Source organism: Drosophila hydei, unplaced genomic scaffold (assembly GCF_003285905.1).
Source record: "Drosophila hydei strain 15085-1641.00,03,60 unplaced genomic scaffold, DhydRS2 tig00008119-arrow-pilon, whole genome shotgun sequence".
Lineage (NCBI taxonomy): Eukaryota > Metazoa > Arthropoda > Insecta > Diptera > Drosophilidae > Drosophila > Drosophila hydei.
In genome coordinates, this window is record NW_022045830.1 from 588925 (window position 1) to 613401 (window position 24477).

General features: G+C 36.3%; 1 protein-coding gene across 2 annotated transcripts in view; it reads right to left on the reverse strand.

Annotated features, from left to right (window-relative positions):
• LOC111592932 (patj homolog) overlaps positions 1-24477 on the reverse strand; it is a 31022-nt gene that overhangs the window by 3628 nt on the left and 2917 nt on the right. Inside the window, exon 1 of one of the 2 annotated variants that reach the window (XR_002751006.2) lies at positions 318-451. The exons of the other annotated variant lie outside the window; for it this stretch is intronic. The gene's annotated coding sequence lies outside the window, so the exon portion shown is untranslated. Of the gene's footprint in view, positions 1-317; positions 452-24477 lie in introns of those variants that run through there. 2 annotated transcript variants of the gene reach the window in all.

The window sequence follows — 24477 nt, forward strand, 5'->3', positions numbered from 1 at the left end:
TGTTGCTGTTGCCGTTGCTGTTTGGTTTTCTTTTTGGGACAGCCTCAAGTCAGTCGCAGTCGCAGCCCTTTGACCAGGTCCGGAATACAAAATAAAGGCATCGAATGCTGCCCACGAGCACATTAAAATATGTAAATACATACACACACCCACACACACATATTTCTGTATACACACACAGTTGCTGCTGCTGTTAGCATTTTAAATTTGACCGCATAAACAAAGGCACCAGCCAGAGCAATGTCGAGCTAACTGTAAACCAGAGCCAGGCCGCAACAATGTTGGGTATGCATAAAAAATCTAACGCCAGGTCCCACCTGGTGCCACCTGGCTGCGGCGATTGTGGCTGCCATCGCATTCCATCGTCCGTGCCCTGGTCAAAAACAATTTAACTGTTTTGCTTTGCTGGCCACTTTTTTCTCTTATCGCAGACTCTTTTCCGTTTCCCTTTTATTAGATTCACTCAAAATGTTAATTTAAATTTCTAAGCTCTATTGTTTTGTGCTTGGGACACAGTTCTTTATGTTTTTTGTTTTTTTGCTTTTTCACACAGTCCTCAATTAGCATGTCAGCCGGACGGGGGACGCTGGGCTAGCTTTTGAAAGCACATTAAAAATGATTTCCTAAGTAGATTGCAAAAATTGCTGGCAATTATATTTAATAGCACCGACTTTATGCCATATACCACGGGGCCATAAACGGCCCGTAAAGCTACGTGAAAGAAGGCAAAGAGCGACGGCTTCTTAAGGAGCTCACCCAAGTAATTTGTCAAAAAACGAGGAAACAAAGAAAAAGGCGCTCAAAGTAAAATATGTCGAAAAAAGTCTATTTGGCATACCTTTGGCAGGTGCTTTGAGTGGGCTAGGAAAATTTGTTTTTATTAACAGCCGAACGAGCTTTAATATACAAATATTAGAGAATATTTGTGCATGAAATTTCTGCCTCACTTCATATATTTGTTGCTCAAATTTATGTTTAATATTGTTGACTTTGAGTTCAAAATAAATAAAATAGAAAAAATGTTGAAAAAATAATATATAAAGAAAAGCTACCAAAACAGTTTGAAATTTCAATTTCAATTTAATTTTTCATATGTTTTACAATGCCCCAAATAAAAACACTTCATAAAGTGGAATAGAGCTCGAAAGTTAATTTCATTTATCCACGAAAATTGTTTATGAATTTGAAACACACAACTTTTTGTGCTTAATTAATAAACAATTTTTGCATGTATATAATATATATTTTTTCATGAATTTACCTTTGGTAGGATGACCAATTAAAAGCAACAGTAACAACTTTTATAATAAAACATAAATAGTTTAAGATATTAGCTTCTTTGTAATTTTATTTTTTTAATTTTTTTTTATATTTATATTATTTTTTTATTTTAATTTAATTTGATAACAAAAGGTCAAATATGCAGCTTGGCTAAGAATTTCTATATATATTTCAAAATACAAAATGTATGAAAATAATTTTAAATGCAATTTATTTTTGTTCGATATGAACCGCATTTGCTTTTTTTGAATTTTGAATTTTTTGTAGTATTTTAAATATTTTATAACAAATACAACTAAACTTTATGTATACAAAAAGGCTGAAAAAGCAAGTGAAAGCCAAAGTAAATTTATATCTTTAAATATATGCATATATATATATATATATATATATATATTTATTTTTTGTTGTGTGTGAATACATATATATGTATAAATATAAAACAAAAAAAAAATATATATATATATATAAATATAGCTGACTTTACTATACAAATAAAAGACATATATTTTTAAGTTCAGCTCGCTTAGATTTGGTTTCTCGCTCTGTTCCACTTCTCTGCCAAACTATATAGTTGGGTTAGCGAGCTAGCTAGCGGCATACAATTGAGTTGTAGTTTCGGTTTTGAATATTGTTTCAATTAAATTTTGGTTGGCCTTTTGAGCTGCAATCGAAGTTCGAACAACTTTCGAATAGAGCAAACAAGGCCCCAGCGCTGCAAAACTTGACAACGTGGCCTGGCCGCAAAACAATCAAAACCGTCCACTGAGCAATGTGCACACTTTCAACATGCTTTGTATAGGTGGGCGCGTGGGCGTGGCGCATGCCCATCCACACACACACCCACACACAGAGAGGCATACGTGCTCGCAAAGTGGCAAACAATAACTTTCATTATGAATATTTTAAGGTGCGGAAGTGAAAGAGCCCAAAAGAGTAAAGGACTAGAGCAGGGTGAGGCGGAGCCAGAGTGAGAAGGAGCTGAGTTTTAGTGGAGGGGAAAACTAGCCAGGTGCTGGCAGCAGGTAAAAGGACAAAGTTTCGTGCAGTGCAACCGTTAAGGAAATGGGGCCACAAAACTTTTGGCTGCAAGGCGACAGAATACGACACGTTGACTTTGATCTTGGGCCAGCGACCCTCGCCCCTCACCCTGCCCTCGCCTAGCCAGAGCGATGCTCCTGCGTTTGCTGTGGCTGCGTTGTTGTTTCAGCTGCTTTGTTTGCAATTCAAACGCAATTAAGCTGCCCTCTGTGCAAATAATGGCAACCGGAGTAGACCAAGTCAAATAGCGCAGCATGGGCCCGAAATTAACTTCAGATAAGTATGTAAAAGTATGCGACTGTATGTGTGTGTGTGTGGAAAGTTAATTGGATGTGCGCTTGGTTTAATAAGCATAATAGCTGGCCGACTGGTCGGCTGGCCGGTTGGCCGACTCGCCGCAGCGCAAACCACTCTTAATTAATAATTAAATTAAATTTCCAACCAGGCAACGCGTGCTCCATAAAAGTATTAATTGGAACGCGCGTTTCGCGAATCTGCAATCTGGGCCCAAGGCTGACTTTTCAGCTAAAGCTTTAACCCAAGTTCCCAATAACGAATACATCAAAGCAGCACATCCGCTGCCAGCTGCCGCCAGTTGCTGCCAGTTGCCGCTGAGTGTTGCCCGTTGTTTCCGGCGCCGGCAGCAAATACCAATTGAACATTCGATGCGCAAGAGCTGCTGCTGACCGAGATTGAGCTGAACGCTACAAAAAAGGGGAAAAGACTGTGGATGCTGACTAGCAAAGTGTGCGCGATGCGGGAATACCCTGTTTACAGCAGGTGTTTATAGTTGAACAAAGCGTATTTAAAACTTTTCTTCCTTTGGGCTGTTGAATAGCTTTTGTGTCAAGTTATCGAAATTTATGTTAAAACGCGATATTAGAAATCCATCAAATTTGTTGACTTCAGTCTTTGTGAGCTAAGAGAATTTCAATAAATATATAGGGGCCAATTTATCGTTATCGGTAAAGCGAAGTGAAATGAAGTTATCTATATTTATATATATATTGATAATCTAAAAACAGTTATCGATAAGTGTGTTTCCTTATAGGAAACGAGGAAAAATATTTATCAATGATATATACATACTGCATTTTTTATGGATATCCCTAAAGTGGAACGAATTATCGATAAATTTATCAGATTGAATAAAGCACACAGTATATACATTGAGAGAGTGGAAGAATAACTATTGTAGCACATAAAAACTTATTACATAACACATTAACAATAACAATTAATATTATCGATAAGTTCTTAAGGACGATTACACCTTAGTAGTATACATAGCTTATTTAGCATAGCAAAGGTAGAAAAAGTTAAGGATAAATCATAAAACTGATTATAATGTCTTTACTTAAAAATTTTGCGTTATCGAAAAAGTGAAACTTTTATCGATAAGTCTTTTTTGCCTTATTTACCTTCGTCTTTTAGTTAGTCGTGCTAGTCTTAGTTCTTTTAAAAAAAAAATAATTTCTGCATAACAATATATATCGTTTGGATTTGAAGATAACCTATCGATATTTTAATATTAATTTAAAACAGTATGATATATATAATTATCAATCTTTGAAGGTCTAGACCTTAATATTCTTCGATACTTTAAGAGCATAGGCAAAAGTATGATAATAGTAATCGATTTTTTGATAAAGAAAGGAGTTATCGATAAATGACAATGAGTTAAATGGGCGTGAGCTGTAAAAGAAACTATTTGCAAAATATCTTCCACAGCTGGTACGAAATTTATAGTTATTTATATTAAAAAACTCCTAAGACCAGCTTTTTCTAACTGTAATATAGATACACCTGCTGTAGGTATACCCTCTGTTTGTCTTTTACCTTCAATGAGCATTGGCTGCCTTGAAACACGCTGGATGATGAAAGTCTTTGCTGGGTTTGCAGCACAACATCCGGACGCAGTCATATTGACAGAGCCACTCTTATTAATATTACATCAGCGTGGAACTGCCGTTCCAGGATGCGATCCCAATGGTCGCATAAAATGCCTTAGCACACCTATGAACACACACACGCACACTCACACAGATAGAGAATTGAGTGACAGGCATCAGCGAGCGTATGGTAGGAATCCGTTTGGCCATTGTCATGTCAGAGCATTGCGGGTGTTGGAAAATTGTATTGCAATAAAATGATTTATTTGCACGTCTGTCGCCTGCCTAACAAGGACGAAGGATGTATTGGCAGCAGGCATAGCGAAAGCTAGTGACATGTAGAAATATGTGCCGGCTGCGTTGACGGCCTACTCGTCGGATTTTATTGTCTTACGACACGCGCTGAGCGAATTTCTCATAAAAGTGAAATAATTCCATTTGCAAAACGCAGCCAAAAGTCGCAAAAGGAAGAGCACGAACGCATGGACCAAGCATGTGCGGCTACAGATAAGAAACGCCAGCAACGGCCAGTCCCAGCAACAGATTTCAGATTTCAACAAGCAGCAGTCGAGAAACAGGAGGCAGGACATGGGCATTGTGCCCACATTGGTGCGTTTTTATTGCAGCCGCAACTTTTATTAAAAGGCCAATGGCAGGAAGAAGGAAAAAAATATTCCGAAAAGAAATGATAGAAAGAGTGAGAGAACCGGAGAGAGAGAGAAAAAATGGTTAGGTCTTATCTGGAAATGTCGTTTGTTAGATGTTTGGCGCCGCCTTCGCTCATGTTTGCGCTCCATCTTCGGCTGCCCCTTGGGCGGTTTGTTGAAAAAGGATTCAGTTTGGCCCATTTGGCTGACAGGCGACCAGGCAACCAGGCGGCCTGTCTTTAATGGGCTTAAAATACTCGTTACTGTCCTTGGATACTTTTATGGAGTTTATCAAAACGAATGGCAGGCATTGACATAGATACATTTCATTTGCATCCTTTTTATGCTGATTTCGTAAACAAATTTGAGCTTATCAAAGCGTTCAAATTGAGTTAAGCCATCAAGAAGCTGGCCCGTGCCGGAGCCAAAGCCGATTCGTTCCGCACAACTTGGCGTATAAGCAATGTGCTTATTATGTATACGACCCGTGCGACCCGAACTCAAATTGATTGCACAATCTCCAAATAATTGTTGGCACAATCAATTTTGTTATTACCTGGAATTTATGCAAATATAATTTGTTGCACAACAATTTTATTTCATGTCATAATCCACTTGAAAAGTTCGGCACATCAGTGCCATCTGCACATTTCTCCCTCTCTCTCTCTCTATATATATATATATATATATGTATTTATATGTATAAATTTATATTGATTTTATTGCTTTTATAGCTCAACTAAAAACTTTCAATTCCTGCGAAAATCATGCAAATTTATATTTACATTTATTATTATTGTTTTTTTATTTCACTTTTCTGTTGGCGTTTGCATTTTATTAATATTGTTGTAAAAATTTACTGTTTTTCTTATTTGGCTGAGGGCTAAAGCATAAATTTTAATGCTTTTCATTTAGCTACTGCTCGAATCGAATGTTGCCCTTAGCTTCGATCTCACAGTTCCTTGCAGATTTTCAGCTACTCTTTAAAATCAAACAGAAGAAGTTTCAGCTAAAGTCATTCAACTATTTTCCACAATAGCAAAAACTTTCCACAGCCACTACGAAATAATAAAATACAGTTAAATAATTATGGCTGTCTACTTTGTATACCAATAAGTTAGTCAGCCAATCGCTCAATCAATCAGTTAGTCAGCAGTGGGTGAGAGCGAGAGAGAGAGAAGCTAAGCAGCTATTTGTTCGCCAGCTTTATCGACTGTGTGTGTTGGGAAATCATTAAATTGCAATTAGTACTCTTAACTCCCAGCAAAGTTGGGGCCGGGGTGATTGGGGCGACTTGTCACTCAGTTTGTACAATGTATGTCAATACCAAAAGCAAACAGCCCTTCAGCCATGCAAGCTGATGAGCCAATAGCGACAAGAAAGGACAAAGCGTAGCTTCAATGCGGTGCAGGAACAGTTGGAGTCAGAGTGAAAGCTGTAAGAGTTTAATAATTAAAACAGGCGCAAATCGAAATGCCAAAATACTGTCGAGCTGTGGCCTGTGATATTAAAAAAAAGGTAACTTAATGACATTTTGATTACAATTCGAAATGTTAAAATCCCAAAAATACATTTCAACGGTTTCGATTTTCTAAACTGTCTTTTGCTTCGAGCGACGGCTCTGTGCCTTTAGCCTTGAGCGCTGCAAATGTCGTTGTTGTTGTTGTTATTGCTTGAACTGTGGTTGTTGTTGGTTTCACGTCTCTCCTGTCAGAGCTTTCATTGTGGCATTGCCTTGGCCATAAATTAAAGCCACTCCACGGTGTCCATCATGTTGAAATGCTTGCATTTTTCATAGCTTGCATTTCAATTTCATGGCCAGCCATTAAAATTGACAGCCAAACCAACACACCTAAATATGTATATATATATGTATGTGGGTGTGGGTGTGGGTGTATTCATAAATGGTGTGTTGATGCGGCTGAGCTGAAAATGTGCCTGGTGTCCGCCATGCCGAAAGGCTTGCCAAAAAAAAATAACACGACTGAGTTTATGGAGCCAAAACTTTTGCCTTCTCGAATATCTCTCTCTCGCTGGGTCTCATTTTTTTTTATTGTTTGTTGGGCGCATATTTTGCAATCTGTGTCGCTTTTTTCGCTCCCAATTTTGCTGATGCCTTGCTTTAAAGCTCTTAAAAGCATGTTGCATAATTTAAGCATCGAACGGCAAGCGGCGGGCGACAAAATTGTTTTAATGTTTTCGCCTTGACTCACGCTGAAAAGTATGCTACATTTTTCAACATTTTGGCATTTCGCTTTGCCATCTGTATGCGTGTGGGTGTGTGTACTTTAGAGCCAGTGCAGCAGCTGCTTCTGTCGCAATCACTAACAGGAAAAAAAATACGCGAGCCCATGCTTTATATCTCCAACAGTTTATGTCCCTGATGAATTTTTATTTGTTTTCATTTTTCGTATAGATATATATGTTGGCATTTGCTGATCAGTCAGTGCGGCTGAGTGTTAATTTTTGATTCGCTGTGGCCCAGAGCAGTGAAAATGTCAAGTGTCGTTTAATTGCCAGTTGCCTCCAGCCTCCAGCCAGCTGCCACCTGGCATCTGCCACCTGCTTCCAGCCACCTGCGGCTAATTGTCGTAAAAGTCAACTTTGACCCGCATACGTGTTAGCAACTCTCCTCGTTCCATTGGCCGCAGGCGAATGTCAGCAATAAATTGAAATATTGAATTTAACTTTCGCTTTAAGTTAACTTTATAATTAATGAAATCCGCATAATAAATGAACTTAAATATGAAAATTAAGTGCAAACAGAGCAGTTGGCAAAGCTGTGGACGCCTCCACGAGTTTGGCTCTCTGTTAAAATGCTTAGTTAGATGATTTGAATATAGCATTAAATGTTCAACGAGGCGTGCTTACATACATACAGAAACCCAGAGGGAGAGAGAGAGAGCGAGCGAGTGATAAAAATACAACAAGCGACAGCAACAACAATTGGCAACGACAACAAGACAATTTAATGCGGCTCACATGAATTTAATTTGCGTAAAATCAATTCCAATTTGTAGATTAAAACAGGAAAAAAAGATGTAAGCGGGTATGCATGATCTGGTGTTATCCTGTAAGGGCTTATATAAGAATTATAAGTATAAGTATAAGTATAAGTATAAGTATAAGTATAAGTATAAGTATAAGTATAAGTATAAGTATAAGTATAAGTATAAGTATAAGTATAAGTATAAGTATAAGTAAGTATAAGTATAAGTATAAGTATAAGTATAAGTAAGTATAAGTATAAGTATAAGTATAAGTATAAGTATAAGTATAAGTATAAGTATAAGTATAAGTATAAGTATAAGTATAAGTATAAGTATAAGTATAAGTATAAGTATAAGTATAAGTATAAGTATAAGTATAAGTATAAGTATAAGTATAAGTATAAGTATAAGTATAAAAAGAAGTATATGTAGAAGTAGAAGTAGCAATAGCAGTAGCAGTATAAGTAACAGTAAAATTAGTATTTATGGTAAATTAAGCTGTAAAGGGCTTGCTATTTTTAATGCCAGATGGTCTCTGCCGTATACACTATTTTATTATACCCTTTGTTGGCTGGTTTACGGCCACAGGGTATAATAAAAAGCCAACTGAACAAAGCATCATCACGGATTGTTGACAGTGTCATTGTGGCTGTGTGGTTAATGGCAATTGTTACTTGTTTTGGCAAATCATGCAATGGAAATCCTTTAAAACGCAAAACAAGCAAACAAACCGAAAAAAGTTCTTAACACACCCAACGCATCCGAAAACATATTCTCCTAGCCTTGGCGCTAATTTAGTGTGCTATATGAAGCGTATCATATTGGCTGAGTGTCTGTTTGCATGTGGCGCTTTGTATTCTGCAAATACACACACTCGCACGCAGATACACACACACACATGTGCACACTGAGTGGCAACAAATAATAGAATTTGTCTGGTTTTAAGGATGACAGGCACAAGAGGCAGGATAATGTGCATGGCAAGCGAGGCGCAACCGAAACCCATTTCCGTATACAGAGCGAGCGCTACCTACTCCTGGCCTGCTTGGCCCGGCTGGCTGATAATGTACGAGTTGTGGCTCCCTGTGCGACAGCCTCAGTCTCACCTAACCGTAGGCCCAATATCATCATCAATCAAGCCGAACATATCAGATGTGCATTCACATGTACTCGGCTTACATACACCACCTAGTCATATGTATCTTGAGGTCGGGCTGGGGTAGCTTTGTAAACGAGGCTCCTGGGCTGAGGAATTTGTACAGCGCAAATAGGAGCTAGCTTTGAGTCCTCAAAGTTGCATAGACACTTAGCTCTCTTACAAATATGACATGGTATAGATTAAGCTCCTATTAATTCTGTTCTCAATAAGATGAAGCCTATTTCATGCATTCTATACACTTGGACTCTAGAATAATCGATGGGCAACTGGATAGATGATTTATTAGATATTAGATATTCGATTACTTAAAACAATCGATAAGTTAAGAAAATTGTAAGAGCTGTAAAGTCATATATTATCGATCAAAGTGAGGTTTTATTAAATGATGTGAAATATATAATTAATCTGCCGACAGATTTTATAGTCGATTTCTGTGCATATCTATTGAACAATATATATTTTGGTTTTATGACAATATTATTAATCGATTATCAAAAATAATCGGTATATTTTCAAAATTAGAACAGTTGAAAAGCCATTTGTTATCGATCGAAGCCTATGCAGCTTCATCAAATGCCGTAAAATTTTCGATATCTAGCCGATGGATAGTTAGGATAGTCGGTATTTGCATATCTATAAGGCTAAAGAGTTACATAAATGATATAAATGATAACAAATAGTTAATCGACAAATTTGTAAAGGTTGGGATAGTTGTAAAAGAATTTACTATTTGTTTTTCAGTTTTTAAATATAGTATCATTGAACATTACTCAAGAAAGTTTTTTTATTTTTTTATTTTTGATTAAAAGTGATCGATATTACAATACAAATGATAACATTACAATATAAATGATAAGCTAGAAGTTCCACTGCAGAACTGGTTCATTATGTTGAACTATTTTTTGTTTCAAGAATTCCATTTGATCATCAAAATTAATGAACTATTAACAGAGCTTTGTATGATAAAAAGTATAATACTTAATTTAATTTAAAGTGCTAAAATATTGTCAATTGTAATATAATATTCTATTCTAGTATCTATTGAACTCAATTATCAGACTATGCACATTAAAGACTAAAATTTAGAACGCGGAACGACGTGACGTCTAGTAAAATGCTTCTCAGCGAAAAATGCATTAATAAACAAAGGCTTAATGCACTCTATAGACTATATATATATATATATATATATATATATATATATATATATAAGTATATTGAAATAATAATCTAGGCAACTGCTTCGGCCAGAATGTGCACTTAAAAATGTTGGCTGCCTATGGCTAAAGTGCAGCGGGACTGACAAATGCCTTTGGGGGAGTTTTGGGCCCAAAGTATGCAAATGTGAAGCTCAAAGCGGCCTTATGGCCAGTCACGTGGTAATTGAATCGTGCTACGAATTGTAAGCGAGTTGTAATGCGTTCGTTCGTCTTGCCTGTCTGCCAGCCGGAGGCGCTGCGCAGCCATTAGAAAAGTGTACAGGGTACATGTGTAGTAGTTGTGTGTAGGGTCGGAGTGGCGTGCATGGTGTGGGTGGTGTGAGGCGAGATTTCAATGCTTTCAACGCACACGCAAACTAACAAACAAACAAATATCATTACAGCGACTTACATATGCAAACGGCTGGCTGACAGCACATCAAATAAGTATATGCACACACTCGAAAGGATATGAAAGCCGGTGACGACAACGCATATACATAAAAGATGAAGAAGAATTGCATATAAATACTTGTATGGCAGAGTGCACGCAACAGAGAGAGAGAGAGAGAGAGAGAGAGTGAGAGGGACAGATGAGAAGCTGAAGCTGGCGACATCTGCGGCTGCGATTCTCAAGTGGTTGTACGCGAGCGCCCGCTTTGATCGAACTTGCCGTGGCGTATACGTAATTTATGCATATAAATACATGAGTACTAACACACGCACACACGCATATATGTAGCACTATTCTCATATTTGCAATCACATACATCTTCATTCAATATACATGCATGTTTTTTCGCGTTGATAGCAAACAAGAGCAACAACAACAACAACAACGAGTGCCATGAAATAACATTACGAACAATAAATGTGAAAACGTCGCACAGTGGGTGGCATAAGTCTACAAGCACTGAGTACAACTGAAAGAGATGCTTGATCCCATCCATTATTCTTTACCCTATAAGGCTTATGACTAAAGTATATAGTGAGCTAGGCTAGTGGGTTGCGCTTTAAGCTGAACCGGTTTCAATTTGATACTTAGATCAAATCAGTTGAGCAATTCATAAAGCGAAAAGTAGAGTCAAAAACCTAAGTGAGATTTAAGTTTTACTACTGCGCTAAATATAATTCATATAGCGAAAGTTTTAGTTGGAAACTTAGAAATACTTTTTGGGCTTAGTTATCCGAAGTTATCTAAGGTTCAGGACCACTTTCATACTACGATTTGGACTGCTTAAATGCAAGAGTTTTAAGCTTGGGTTAGCCCAAAGATTCAAACTTCAAAATGAAGCAAAGACTGAATCGAATTCTCAGAACTAAAAGCCAAGTCTTATAATTTATGTGTTATATAGAACTAGAGCTCACATAGTAGAAAAAGACTTTTGTTTCAGTGCCTCGAAGCACGAACTAAAGCATGGTAAATAATGACAGGATATTTTGTATTATAAAGAAAACAGCTCTAAGCTATTACAGGGTATATTCTAGCTGCAATGCTTGTAGCAGTTTGCTCTTGCTTTTGCCTTATAAATTCAAATTCCATTGCACTTTACAAGTTGCCGTTAGCCGGCGGCGGCAGCTGCTGCTGCTCCATCAGTTTTGCTTTTCTAGAGAAGATGCCCAAAAAAATGGGATGGAAATGGGTAAGGGATGCAGCTACATTTGTGCGGTAATCTGTGTGCAGCCGATGCGTATGTGTGCACAACCTATCTGGCTATTGCAGTGGCTGAAAAACATTTTGCCAGAGCAAACAAAACTGGCTGCAAAAAAGGCCAAGGATTTGATCTGCAATTAACTGGCTACGGTGGCTGCCGAAGTGGCATGCCGCATCGAGGCATGCGTATCCATTTGTTGCTAATAGTTCCCTCTGTCCGGATTTCCTTAATCCGGAACACTCAAAATTAAGGGCCATTGAGTTCTGTGCGTGCGTGTGCATATTTGATGTGTGCCTGGACACCTTCAAAGTCCTTTAGCTGCACTAAATACACAAAATCAATTTCAATTTAAATTTAAATTCCGTATCGTGCCAGGTTCGACTGAATTATTAATGCAGGCATTAGGCGCAAAATAGAAATAGATATAAATATTTATAAATATTTATTGCAGCGAGAAAAGAACTAAAAATATAAATATACTGTATCTATGCCAGATCAATATTAAGCTAATGGTTGATAATCAGACTACAGCTGAACTCTTGAACGACTAGTGCTATTTTGCTATTCAAATGGAACTGCTTCAAGTGTTAGCTTGACTTGTTTCAATAAGCTGAGGCTCAGCCAATGCGAAATTCTGAAGCGACTTCGCTGTTTCTTCCATTTGCTGCGCTGGCTATATTTTTATATTTTTATAACTTTATGCCAATCTCTGTCTAAATGTTAAGTTATTATTTAAAAGCTTATACTCATGCTGAAACCTTCTGTGAGACAAATTGAGCAGTGAGGCTTTAATGACGAGCAGCTTTTTAGTACAATTTCTAACACTTTCAATATGTTTGTTTATGAAACTAAATTTTTAATTAAATGGCATAGCTTATAAAATATTACAACATCTTCTATTTATTAATAACTTAAATAACAACTGAAATATAGCTATTGAAAATTGTATCACTCTTGCTGAGTCGCCTTATTTTTAAAGACTCCATTCATAAAAAAACTTGCCAGGTATTTAAACAAAAATGTATGCTTAAAAATTTAACTTTATTTTATGTGCAAAAGTTTCAAATTATAATATTGTTTTACTTACTTATATATTATAAATTATATTATTTACTTATAAAAGTTTCTAAACTACTAAATCATGTCACTCTCTATAAGTTATGCTTGCTTTATCTACCTCTCAAACCTGCTCTCATATCTCTAACGAGCCCTAGTTTATTAGACTTAAGCCCTGCTCACATAACAATAATCAAGTTTATATAAATTTCGATATGCATAAGTAAACTCTCTGTGCTCATTCCTTTGCACTTAATTCCCATTTGCATCATCAAAAGTTGCCATGAAAAGCTGTTAATATATGTAAAAGTTTTTTATAAGGTAATTTGGCAACGTCATGGTGTTATTTCAATAAAGCTTATCAGGCATAAGCCATAAAGCGTTTGCAATAAAGAACTGTTTGAGTAATTGCCAAGCAATGACACGGCGTAAAAATCAAAGAAGACATCAAATTAAAAATATTAATGACTCATAAGCCGAGCGGATTCAAATGTGTGCAGCTTCCGTTTAAAACAGTTTAAGGATATGAGTACATTGTATATACATGCATATATAGGGAAGGATCAACTATACGAAGCTGCATAAAACCGCACCCGAAGTGGCCATAAAGCATTTACAAGCTTGCAATGAAGCTGCGAAAGTTGTTCGACTTTATGATTATTACTTGAGGGACATACATGGTCAACCTGTCTCTCGCTCCCTCCCTCACTCTCTGTCTCACTCACACACACGCAGAACAAAAAAATGCGTCAGTGATTGTGGCATGAGTATAATTAAATATGAACACATATGTTTTCCCTTTATTTTCCAGTGTTTTTCACTGACAGAAAATCAATAAGAACAATGCCAGAGCAAGAACCAGAAAACAGTGCCCAAGCCGAGGCACTTCGCATTTCATTTGCCATAATTATTAAGAGACGTGGCAACCAGGGCATTAAATAGTTTATAATTTAAGCGCATTAAGTAAATCAGTTCACGTACTTAAACCGTCAAATATTAATAACATGACGAACTGAGTCGGTTACAAGACTTAATGACAAAATCATGAGTCGCGCATGTGGTTAGGGAGCAACGAGTGCTTTCTAGAGATGGGCGTTGCTGCTCACTGTCTTAACCAACACTGAAAAGTATTGTTAGTTAGCGACAAGAAGCAAAGAAAGTTTTAAGCAAATAGTGTTGCACAGTGCTGGCAGCAGACAGTTTTCCGACACTAATTAAAGTTTTTGAATCATTATTAAAAACTAAATTATATTATTTTTAATAAAAATAGCTAAGTTGACTGTTAGACAGCAGCTGGTAAGTGCTTATAGCCAAAAGTTTTTCAACACTAAACCAAATTACTAGCACTTCCTGTCTCTCAACACTTAACCAACACTGAAATTAATTGTTAGTAAGAAGAAGCCTCGTATATATGAAAGTTAAAGTACCTTTTGAGCATACAGTATTGCAAAGTGCTGGCAGTAAACAGTTTTCCAACACTAATCAAGCAATTGTTAATTAATAAACACTGAAATAGATTTTCTTAAGCTGAATATCTAAGTTTCTTACAGTTTCTGCTTAGTAAGTGTTGAAAAGTGTTACTGGCGAACAGTTTTTCAACACTAATCCAAATTAAGCAACACTGAAAATATGATTGCGTGATTGATTGAGCTAAATATTAATACTTAAGGACTTTGCTTAGAATTTTTAGGCACTCACGAGAATAGATGATGTTGTAGCTCTTTCGTGTCACGTGCTCACCGCTAGCTAGAGCTAGAGCAGAGTTATGGCATATGTAATATATATATTGAGTGCGTCACAGCAAGAGCTTTTTTCGCTTTCTTTTTTCGGGGTCTCCTATGCGTCAGCTCTTAATATTTTATGTATATTTAAAGCGCTCGTTGGCTCCGTCAGTTGCCGCAGACGTAATCAGGGTCTTAACGATCTTAACTCGCGGACATGGGCATATTATAAACAGCGCTGGGCGTGTCAGCGGACAGATAACAATCAGGAAAAGCCACTCAATATTTGCTGCTGACTGTGCACGACGAGCAGAGAACTGAACATTTTTCGCTTTCTGTCAGAGTTCAATTAAAGATTGTCAGCGGGGGTGGTGGTGGGTAGGGGCAGGGGTCGGGGTCGCTGTCGCTGTCAAATATAGCTGAGCAAATAACAAGCAGATAACAAGCTCATTTTCGTAGCACTTGCGGTTGCAGTCAGCGTGCCTCAAGTGGCAGCTGAGGACACGTTGTCGATATGCCAGGCCAAAAGGCAACATCATGTTGTAGATACAAAATGTTGCATGCAACCTAATGCTGGCACTTCTTTAAATACACACACAGGCACACATGTATACATATTTGAAACGTGCAGCTAGTTGCGCTCTGTTGTTTCTTCATTTCGAGCAGCAGCTGCTGCTGCACTTGCCACGGAATTGTTGCATTAAATAAACGTTTTGTATTCCAAGCGCTCCCATTTCCACATTTATGTAGACCGACCGCCTCTAAGGCACAAAGACGTTGATAGATTTGCATATATCCCAGTGTGTGTGCACACATAAGGACCTGCTTGGTTGCATGCCACAATGCCAACTGCTCCAAGAAAGCAACTGGGGAATGTGTGTGCTTTGCGGCATCTAGTACTATTCACAATGGCTTTTAATGAGTTTTTGTTCTGGCGTAATTATTCTTTTACACCAGTTGCAAGTCTGCACTTATAATCAGCATGTGGCAGAGTGATAGCTGAAGTTGTGCCACAAAAAACTAGCTGACGCTGCAAATGCGTTTGCATCAAACCAACAAGCCGAGGAAGCTGTGCACAGAGCGGGCAAGTTTCTGTCTGATGTGTTGGTGCTTAGTTAGGTATAAATGCAACAGATAAGTAGATCGAAAAGAGCTGAGGAGCGTGCTGAATGGATTTCCTTCAAGTCTCAGAATCGAAATGAATGTTCCGAACTTCAAGCTCAAAAGCTGAACTTTGAAGTAGAATTGGAATTTGAATTTAAATTTGATTTTAATTGATTTTATTTTGAAAAAACATAGGCATATTTATATGGAATTTAGTATATAAGTCAATTATAGTTAACACATATAAATTTATATAATATTATATATAAATATATATACTTTGTTATTTATATATATTTTAATTAATTTATATATGTATATTTAATATGTAATAGTCATATTCTAACTTTCTAATCTAAGCTCGCCTCATTCAATGTGACCCAAGCACACATTTGCTTAGCTGCGCTTCTTTTGGCTTTGCCAATTTTATATTATTTATTGGATGTATTCTGATATATTACAATAATTGTATTATGATATATATATATATATATATATGTATATATATATATATATATATATATATAATGTATAAATTTTAATCTTCAACAAATATCAAGAGCACTTTTTTGGAAGAAGGTGCTAAGTATATATATTCTAATATATATATTTATATATATATTTATGTATGTATATATATATATATATATATATATATATATATAAAAATATAAAATTCCATTTTCAATTTTCTACTATTTTTTATTTTTGGCTCGACTCTTTTACAAAATGAATTTCATGATCTACTTTCTATATCCAGTTTAGTCAAAAAAAAATATTTAAAATTGAAAATTGTATTTTATATCATTTTCACTAATCAAAAGTTGAACTTTTAAGTGTCCGTTCAAATCTAGAGAGAAAATATTTTATTTTACTACATACAACTAGCTTTATATAAGAGTAACCTCGAATAATGTGCCTTTTAGCCAAATTACTGTTCACTCTGCTCATTGTGTGCTAACTGAATCGATACAAATGCGTTTAATGCTAATAATTATTTGATGAAATGCGAATGGAAGCCAGAAGGGAAATGCGTAGGAAAATGCAACAGACAAAATCCAAATGTTGCACAACAAAAGCTAAATACATTAATCACACACACCCACACACAGTTGGAGAGAAGTTAAGTTTGGTTAGATTATGTTGTTGCTATTTTTGGTATTTACATTATGGGATTTGCATTCGGGCCGAAGCACAATGCTGTCCACATTGGTAGTGGCAGCAATGTTTTATGCAATTTGCCAGCTCTGCTCTGCACGCACCCCTTGCCAAATTGGCTGGCAGTCAATTATGCGAATGTTTACATTAATTTGACAACAAATTGCATTTGATTTAAAATGCAAAGCTTGCACAATAGCAGGAGCCCCGAACCTGCCGCGCGGAACCATCCCCCTTGATGCCACGCCCACTTGCCAGACAGGCAGCTGCTGTAAACAATTTGGGCATTTTGTTGATTTATGAAGCGCATCGGATGTTTTCTTAATTAAAATGTTATTAAAACCAACGACATTCGCGCCCAAATCAACGTTCACGTCAACCTTGTCAGCAAATGCCAACAACTTTTCGCTTCTCCCCCAAAAATTCAATTGGAACTTGGCGTGTTTTTGATATACACACACACACCATTTATATATATATATATATATATATATATATATATATATATATATATCTGTGGCATGTGGGCATTCCATGCACAACAAACAAATGAAACTTGCATTTCTGCGCTCACTTTTGTGGCAGAAATTTTCTTTGCCACTAAGCCTAATTCAGAACTTATTTATGCATTAATATATTTCATGTGTCATAGAAAATTAATTTAGTTTTATTCAGGATTCTCTTCATAATAGAATAGAATAGAAAGTAAAATTCATAAAGTGAAGAATTTATTGGTTTATTTGTCTGTCTCTTTGAAACGTTAATCATTTGCAGCCAGTTGACATTTCGCAGAGAAGCTTCTAAGTATGCTCATATAACATGTCTTACTTAACTTGTAGAGGGTTGCCCCTAATGAACCAAGCAAATATATAATACTGTATATATCGATATATATATATCTATATCTATTCCATCAGCTGTTTTTGTAATCTTCCATAGACAAATCATATATATATTATATATGCACGTTTCTTGTACGGAACACGACTGCATATATTTTTGATAGCATCTACAATATTATTTTTGATACCATTGAAGCTAGAGAAAGATACAAAATCCGTTCAAATTTATCAAAATTTTTAGTTTTCTTTAAAAACAATTATATTATTTATTATTATCTCTTTTGTGAACACATTTTTTCCAATCCGCGTAGCACTTAAAGAAATCATCTTTGTTATCTTGTTCAGCTCCTGCTACAATGCGCTCTTTATCATCTCAATCTTTCAGCTTTCATGTGCCTCTTCAGTTTCGCAAACAAGAAAAAGTCACAGAGGAGCAGGTCTATAGCATACGGCACTGCAGCATCATTAGTGGGCTGTCCTTGGCCCACAGGCAACGATGTGCGCGAGGTGGCATAGGAAGCAATCGAAGCAGAGATAAACCAGAGTGGAATATGAGAACACCACAGAAGAGTCAAAAACGCAAATATATGTAAGCACTCATAGTTAAGATTCGCGATACTTTTTGAGCAGACCTCGCATTATATAACAAAAGTAGTTAAATTAGTAAAATGAAATAAATTATATAACAAATCGTAAGAGCCTCAGAGTAAGATCTCAGCTTTAAACCTGCAAATGCTCTTCTACAGATTCAGCTATAAATTCTAAGGTTCGTCTGTGGAACCATAGTATATACATATATATATATATATATATATATATATATATATATTTATATATATATATATATCTACCTAACGATCTATCTATGAGCAGCAGCAAGATTCTTATTTGTTTTTCTAGCTTTTATGATTCATTTTTCCGGTTTATAATTTAATAGAAAAGCTTTAAAGTAAATCTGAATTTTGACTTATATTGTTTATATATATTTTTTATATATATATTTTTTTTCTGCTGTTCTTTAATTTACTTAATTCAAACTGATTTGGTTTTAAATATGAATTCGCTAAAATTTTCCACAGCCAGCGCAGTTCGAGGGCCTGCGTTATTATAGAATTATAAATAAATCTCATTAAAATCTAATTAATATTGAAGCAGAAAGGCAACCGCACAAATTTGTTTATACTGATTTTTTTCTGCGCTTATTTTCAGAGATTTTAATTAAGCCCCACACACAATTATGGCTATAATTGAAAGACCATCAAACTATTTATGGGCATTGTGCACTGGGCATTGGGCATTTTAATGACTGGGTGTTATGTATAATTGCTGTGTTAAGAGACAAATCGATTATTAATTGAACAGCTTAGCATATGATATGACCAATATACATATATATTAATATATATATGTTGATAGCCTAGCCAACTTTTTTTAGCCATTTTGCAACTTAAGTCCATAAAGAGTTAAGTACTCGACATTATAGATAGATTTATTTAATATACACATGTTTCTACTCATTAAATGGTTAAATGAAACTAATTTTGCAGCTGCTGCACAGTAGCCGAATTTCATAATACCCTGTGCAGATAAAGTTGTGTGCAAAGGTTGATTGAGCTGTTGTAGGTAGAAAAGAAATAGAGATAAAGCAATATAAAATCCTAATCATATATCCTAGAGGCTAAAAGAGTTATATATACAATGCTATCCAACTGAATAGGTTTGATTTCTGACAAAAGTTTGCAAAGCTAAATTTCTTAAGCAAAAACTTCGATCCAATTGAAGCAAATTTTGTTATATAAACACAACAATCATTGAACAAATAAGAAAAATTAATTTTTCTATAATTTTATTAGTTTTTTTTAAGCATAAAAATTAATATTTGTTTTTACTCAACTAAATAAATTTTGTTAAAACAACTATTATTTTATAATTTAAGAAAAATTATAATAAGCAACATTTTAAGGCACTGCCAAAGTTTAACAACTCCATTTCTTTTATGTTCTGCCTCATTTTTAATAATATCAAGTATACGCCTTGTAAAACTTTTCATTTTCACTAGCTCCCCTCAACTGTTGCCTATGTTCTTTTAATTGCTTCAACAGAGTTCGCAAAGTTGACAAATAGTCTCCAACTTCAACCCCAAATATTTTTAATAATGTCGAACTGCGCTGAGCTTGACAGCAAGCGAGCATTAATCTACATTTTCTCCAATCAGGCGATATGAATTGACATTGTCAGCATTGTCATGCTGGAATGTCCACAGAATGCCACTAAAGACTTTTATAAATTGTTGAAAAGCCATTTGGAGCAAAGACTTGAACATATTTGCATTTTTATAACAAATATCAGAGCAAAACAACAAAGTAAAACTCAAGCTAAATGCCTTATTATTCTGGCTTTGATTGCACGCCAAAAAAGGCTAAGAATAGCAAGTATTTATAGCTAAAATATAAAATATTATTATATATATAAATTTATATATATCTCTAATTTACATTTATTTTATATAATATTTTATACAATAAATATTTATTTATGAATTTTATATAAAATTTTATTAAAATTCAGAAATTTTAGTTGTATAAGATATTGACTAAATATTGATTTATGATTTGCAACAAAATTATTTAAGTAATATATAATGCTCTGCTGAGAAAGTCAAGATACGCTGAAAATATTGCCATTACTATTTGAGTTAATTACAATAAATAAAATTTGATTTGATAGTAATATAAAACCAAGCAGCCACGCACTTTTTACAGGGTATATCAACTAACTGACTGATGCACTGAAGCACTTTCAGCTGTATATATATATATCAGTTGCTGTTCTATATGCTCACATTTTATATAGTATACGGAAAACACACGAGTCTAAACGCCGGACAGTCAGTCGGTCTGACCAGGGGGCACATGCCACAGCTGCCGCGAGCGCTGGGCAAGAATTTTAATTTTTTTGCGTTGCGCGCGTCGTGCAATAGCGAAAAATGTTGTTTTCAATTTTCAACACTTTTAATAGCCAATTAATTAAATGGCCAAACAACAACAATTACATAAAGGTAACTGTGTGAGTGTGTGTGTGTGTGTGTACATAGCTGTGCACACGTCTGAGCAAATTTCTGGGCAAACAATTTTTTATAATTTGCCATGGCGAGGCTTTATTATTTCTAGGGCAGCTGCCGGACAATGGACTCCATTTTTCATGATCCAGTTGAGGGAAAAAGGCAAAACAAAAAACAATAATAAAGCATATCTATCGTCGGCCATACATAAATCATGTGGGCATTAATATGCGAATACCGAAATGAAAGCTTGTAGCTCGTTATTTATGCCTTTGACAATTGCGAATTATGATTTTTTAAACAAATGTCAAACGTATCGTAAATTACGAATGAAAACAAGCGACTACTGGGACTGGGAGCGCAGCACAACACACTCAATTAATAAAATTACTATTTATGGGATTTTGAGACACACACTAACACTCACACACACACACACACACACGCACACACACATGTGTGAAGTGCTTAAGGCGCAGCTTGTTGACCCGCTTGGGATTAGCAGCAAATTGGCGTCTGTTCGTCCCTACAGCCACAAGCCCAGGCAGGCATCGCATCTTGAAACTTCTGTCAAAGTTTCGTATTTATTTCTATGCATGAATTATTTATGGCAGGACAAAGCCTAATGCCTAATGTGCCCGAGCCCAGCAACCAGCCGAGCAGTAGGTGTATTAAAACTTTTCTGCACCAACTCAAAAGGCATTCGAAAGTCCTGATGACTCCGGCTGCCACCAGGCGAGCTAAGCTCTTAAAGCTGTTTCGTTTGCAACACAATTTGATGGAATTGTTAAGGAAAATTTTCGCAACTAATGACAACAATCAAATACTCTAAAGTTGCTAGAATAGTTGTTGCTAGAAGAGCTCCAGTTGGTATAGTCGATAGAAAACTAAATAATAAGGGATATAAGGTACATGCCAATTCCAGGGTAGACAGAGGGATAGAGAGAGAGAGAGATAGAGACAGAGAGTGAGAGAGATAGAAAAGGAGAGAGAGAGAGGGAGAGAAAAAGAGAGAGAAAGAGAGAGAGAGAGATAGACAGACAGAGAGAAAGATAGAGAGAGAGAGAGAGAGAGAGCTACACAGCGAGAGATAGACAGAGAGAGAGAGACAGCGAGCGAGACAGAGTGAGAGCAAAAGTGAATAAGAGAAAGATATATATATATGTATATATAGAGTGAGAGAGTTAGATAGATATATATATATATATATATCGAGAGATAGCTAGAGAGCAAACGAGACGGAGACAGAGAGAGATACAGAGTGGGAGAGAGATAGATATAGAAAGATTTATAGTTAGTTAGATGCTTCTACTTAGTCTATTTGAATTTGATTACAAATTTAACAATTTTACTGACATTTTATAAAATATAGATTTGCTCTTTTGCTACTAAGAAACACGTTTGCTTAGAGAGAAACTAAAATACGAGACATTGTAGCTGCTGCAGTTGTAGTTGCTGAGGGATGAGCAAATGCTGAGACGGCTTCTGCCTGGGTGGCTGGCCTTCAGTGTACCCAACGCCTCGTCAAGTTCGAAGACTTGAAGCCAGTGCTGGCCAACGCTGATTAGACAATCACCCGAAATCATCGCCTTCTTTGACTCAGCAACAACAGCGCGTATCAGAAGCACTTTGCGCTGAGAATCGAGTGGATTCGTTTACTCGAGTATGCGGAAAGCGAAGCGCTGCTCTAGCTTTATCAGGTTATTCATATATACACACTCTATTACGATTTATACACTATACTTAAATATTTATAGTCAGCTACTTCATGTCAACCCTTTCACACTGCATCGTAGCATTTTTTACTGTGAAGTTGGAAGGAAGCAGTGTATAGTAAATCTGTTTAAATTGTAAACGTAGTTAACTAAGAACTAAGCGCTAAGGACTGCACCACGGCTGAAAACACAAATAGCTGCTGGAGACTAAAGTAAGCCCAAATGCTTTCCACATTTCTCAAGCTCCTTACATAAGCCTTGACCAACTCCTGCAGCTCTTTCAGGCGCAATCAACTGCAATTTCATTAAAATATTTCTGTCTGTCAGTAAGAGTGTCCGAGTTCGGTCAAAAGAAAGACCACATCAAAAAGCAAAGGCTCGCATAACAAATGTCTGCCCAAGGGAGTTGCTATGTAAAATATATTCGAGCAAAAGAAAGCAAATGAAATATATTTGAATTTAAAAAAGCCAAATGATGTGATGGCCAGTTCCAGTCCCACAGCAATGTTGCAGCGTGTATCAGAACTAAAGTGTGCAATGAAAACTTTTGCGGATTGCGTCAAAGATTCTTTGAGAAAAGTTTTGCACCTGCCCCACGCCGTGAGCACACGGCTGAATGTGGGCAATCACAGAACGAATTAGAGTACAACAAGTGGCTGACAAAAGGCGCAAAGAGTTGTTGTCAGCATATGGATGAACACGAAGCACTCGAACGGCTCCACAGTCCCCACTCAAGCATTGTTTTCTCTTTTTTTGTGCCCCCTTTTTTCCTGGGCTATAAATTTGACAGAGTTTTTGTTTGCCAAAAGTGTGCGTGGGGGCGTTGCTGTGGGCAGCAATTAAATAAAGGCTCAAACAGCACTACAGAGCCAAAAAGAGTGAAAGCCTGGTGGGGGCGTGGCAAAGGAACAACATTAAAAGCGACCAAATTGAAGTGGCAGCATTTGTCACCGACAGACGTTCAGGCTCACAAAAAGCGAAGCTCGAAAGGAAAAAAAGCAAATATAATAAAGAGCAAGCGAGCATGTCTCAATTGGGTATACACAACTGCGTGATACACGCTTGGTCAGCAGCAAAACTTGAAAGCTTATATAAATTTATTCATTTCTGATAGATTTTTATAGACAATTTTAACTACTTTCGCTTCAACCTAGCTCGATAACTAGGCTATAATAGCTAGCTACTCTCTGATAATCAATCTACTAGCCAACCAATATGCTCGCTTCACACACTCGGAACGAGCATAAGCAAACCTGAAAGCAAAATCGTCAGCATACTGGCGACAGCTGCCTCAAAAGATGATTCAATTATAGCCCAGGCAATCCGCACTGCCAATGGAACTGGCAACGGCAATCGAATTCATATTATAATGGCAACAGGTGCAAAACACCTTTTGAAACGATTTGGCACTCTGATTGCTGGCTCTCAAGTGCACTAACAGATACCCAGCACAGATACTTGCTGTCTGTGTTTGAGTTCATTTTTGTTTGCTTTGCCAATTCTAGAATTTCTCTTGAGATTTTGCAGATAAATATATATAGATATATATATAGATAAATACATATATAGATAAATAATCAAGATTTAAATTTAAGAGCTGTCATTCAATAGAAATTTGTGTGAGGTGAGCAGAGCTAAGACTGGCTTAAATCTGAACGGGTCTCATTCTGCTGACTCTATCATACACTTTAATCTATTTGTGCAAGTACAGGGTATATAGAACATGTTGTAGCTGCAGCTGCTCAAGCACATTCAGATGCATATTCGATTGTTTCACATAGTTAAAACAAAACAAAAAAAGCTTAAAGCAAATGTTATTCCAGCAGGAAATTTGAGTTTATTTGAATGCTAATCAGAATCCAACTAGACTTATTTGAAGTGGCATCAATTCTCGCTGAGCATAAAGTTATATCAATTTCGTTTTTGTTTATAATATTCAAGTGTAAAATATTGAAA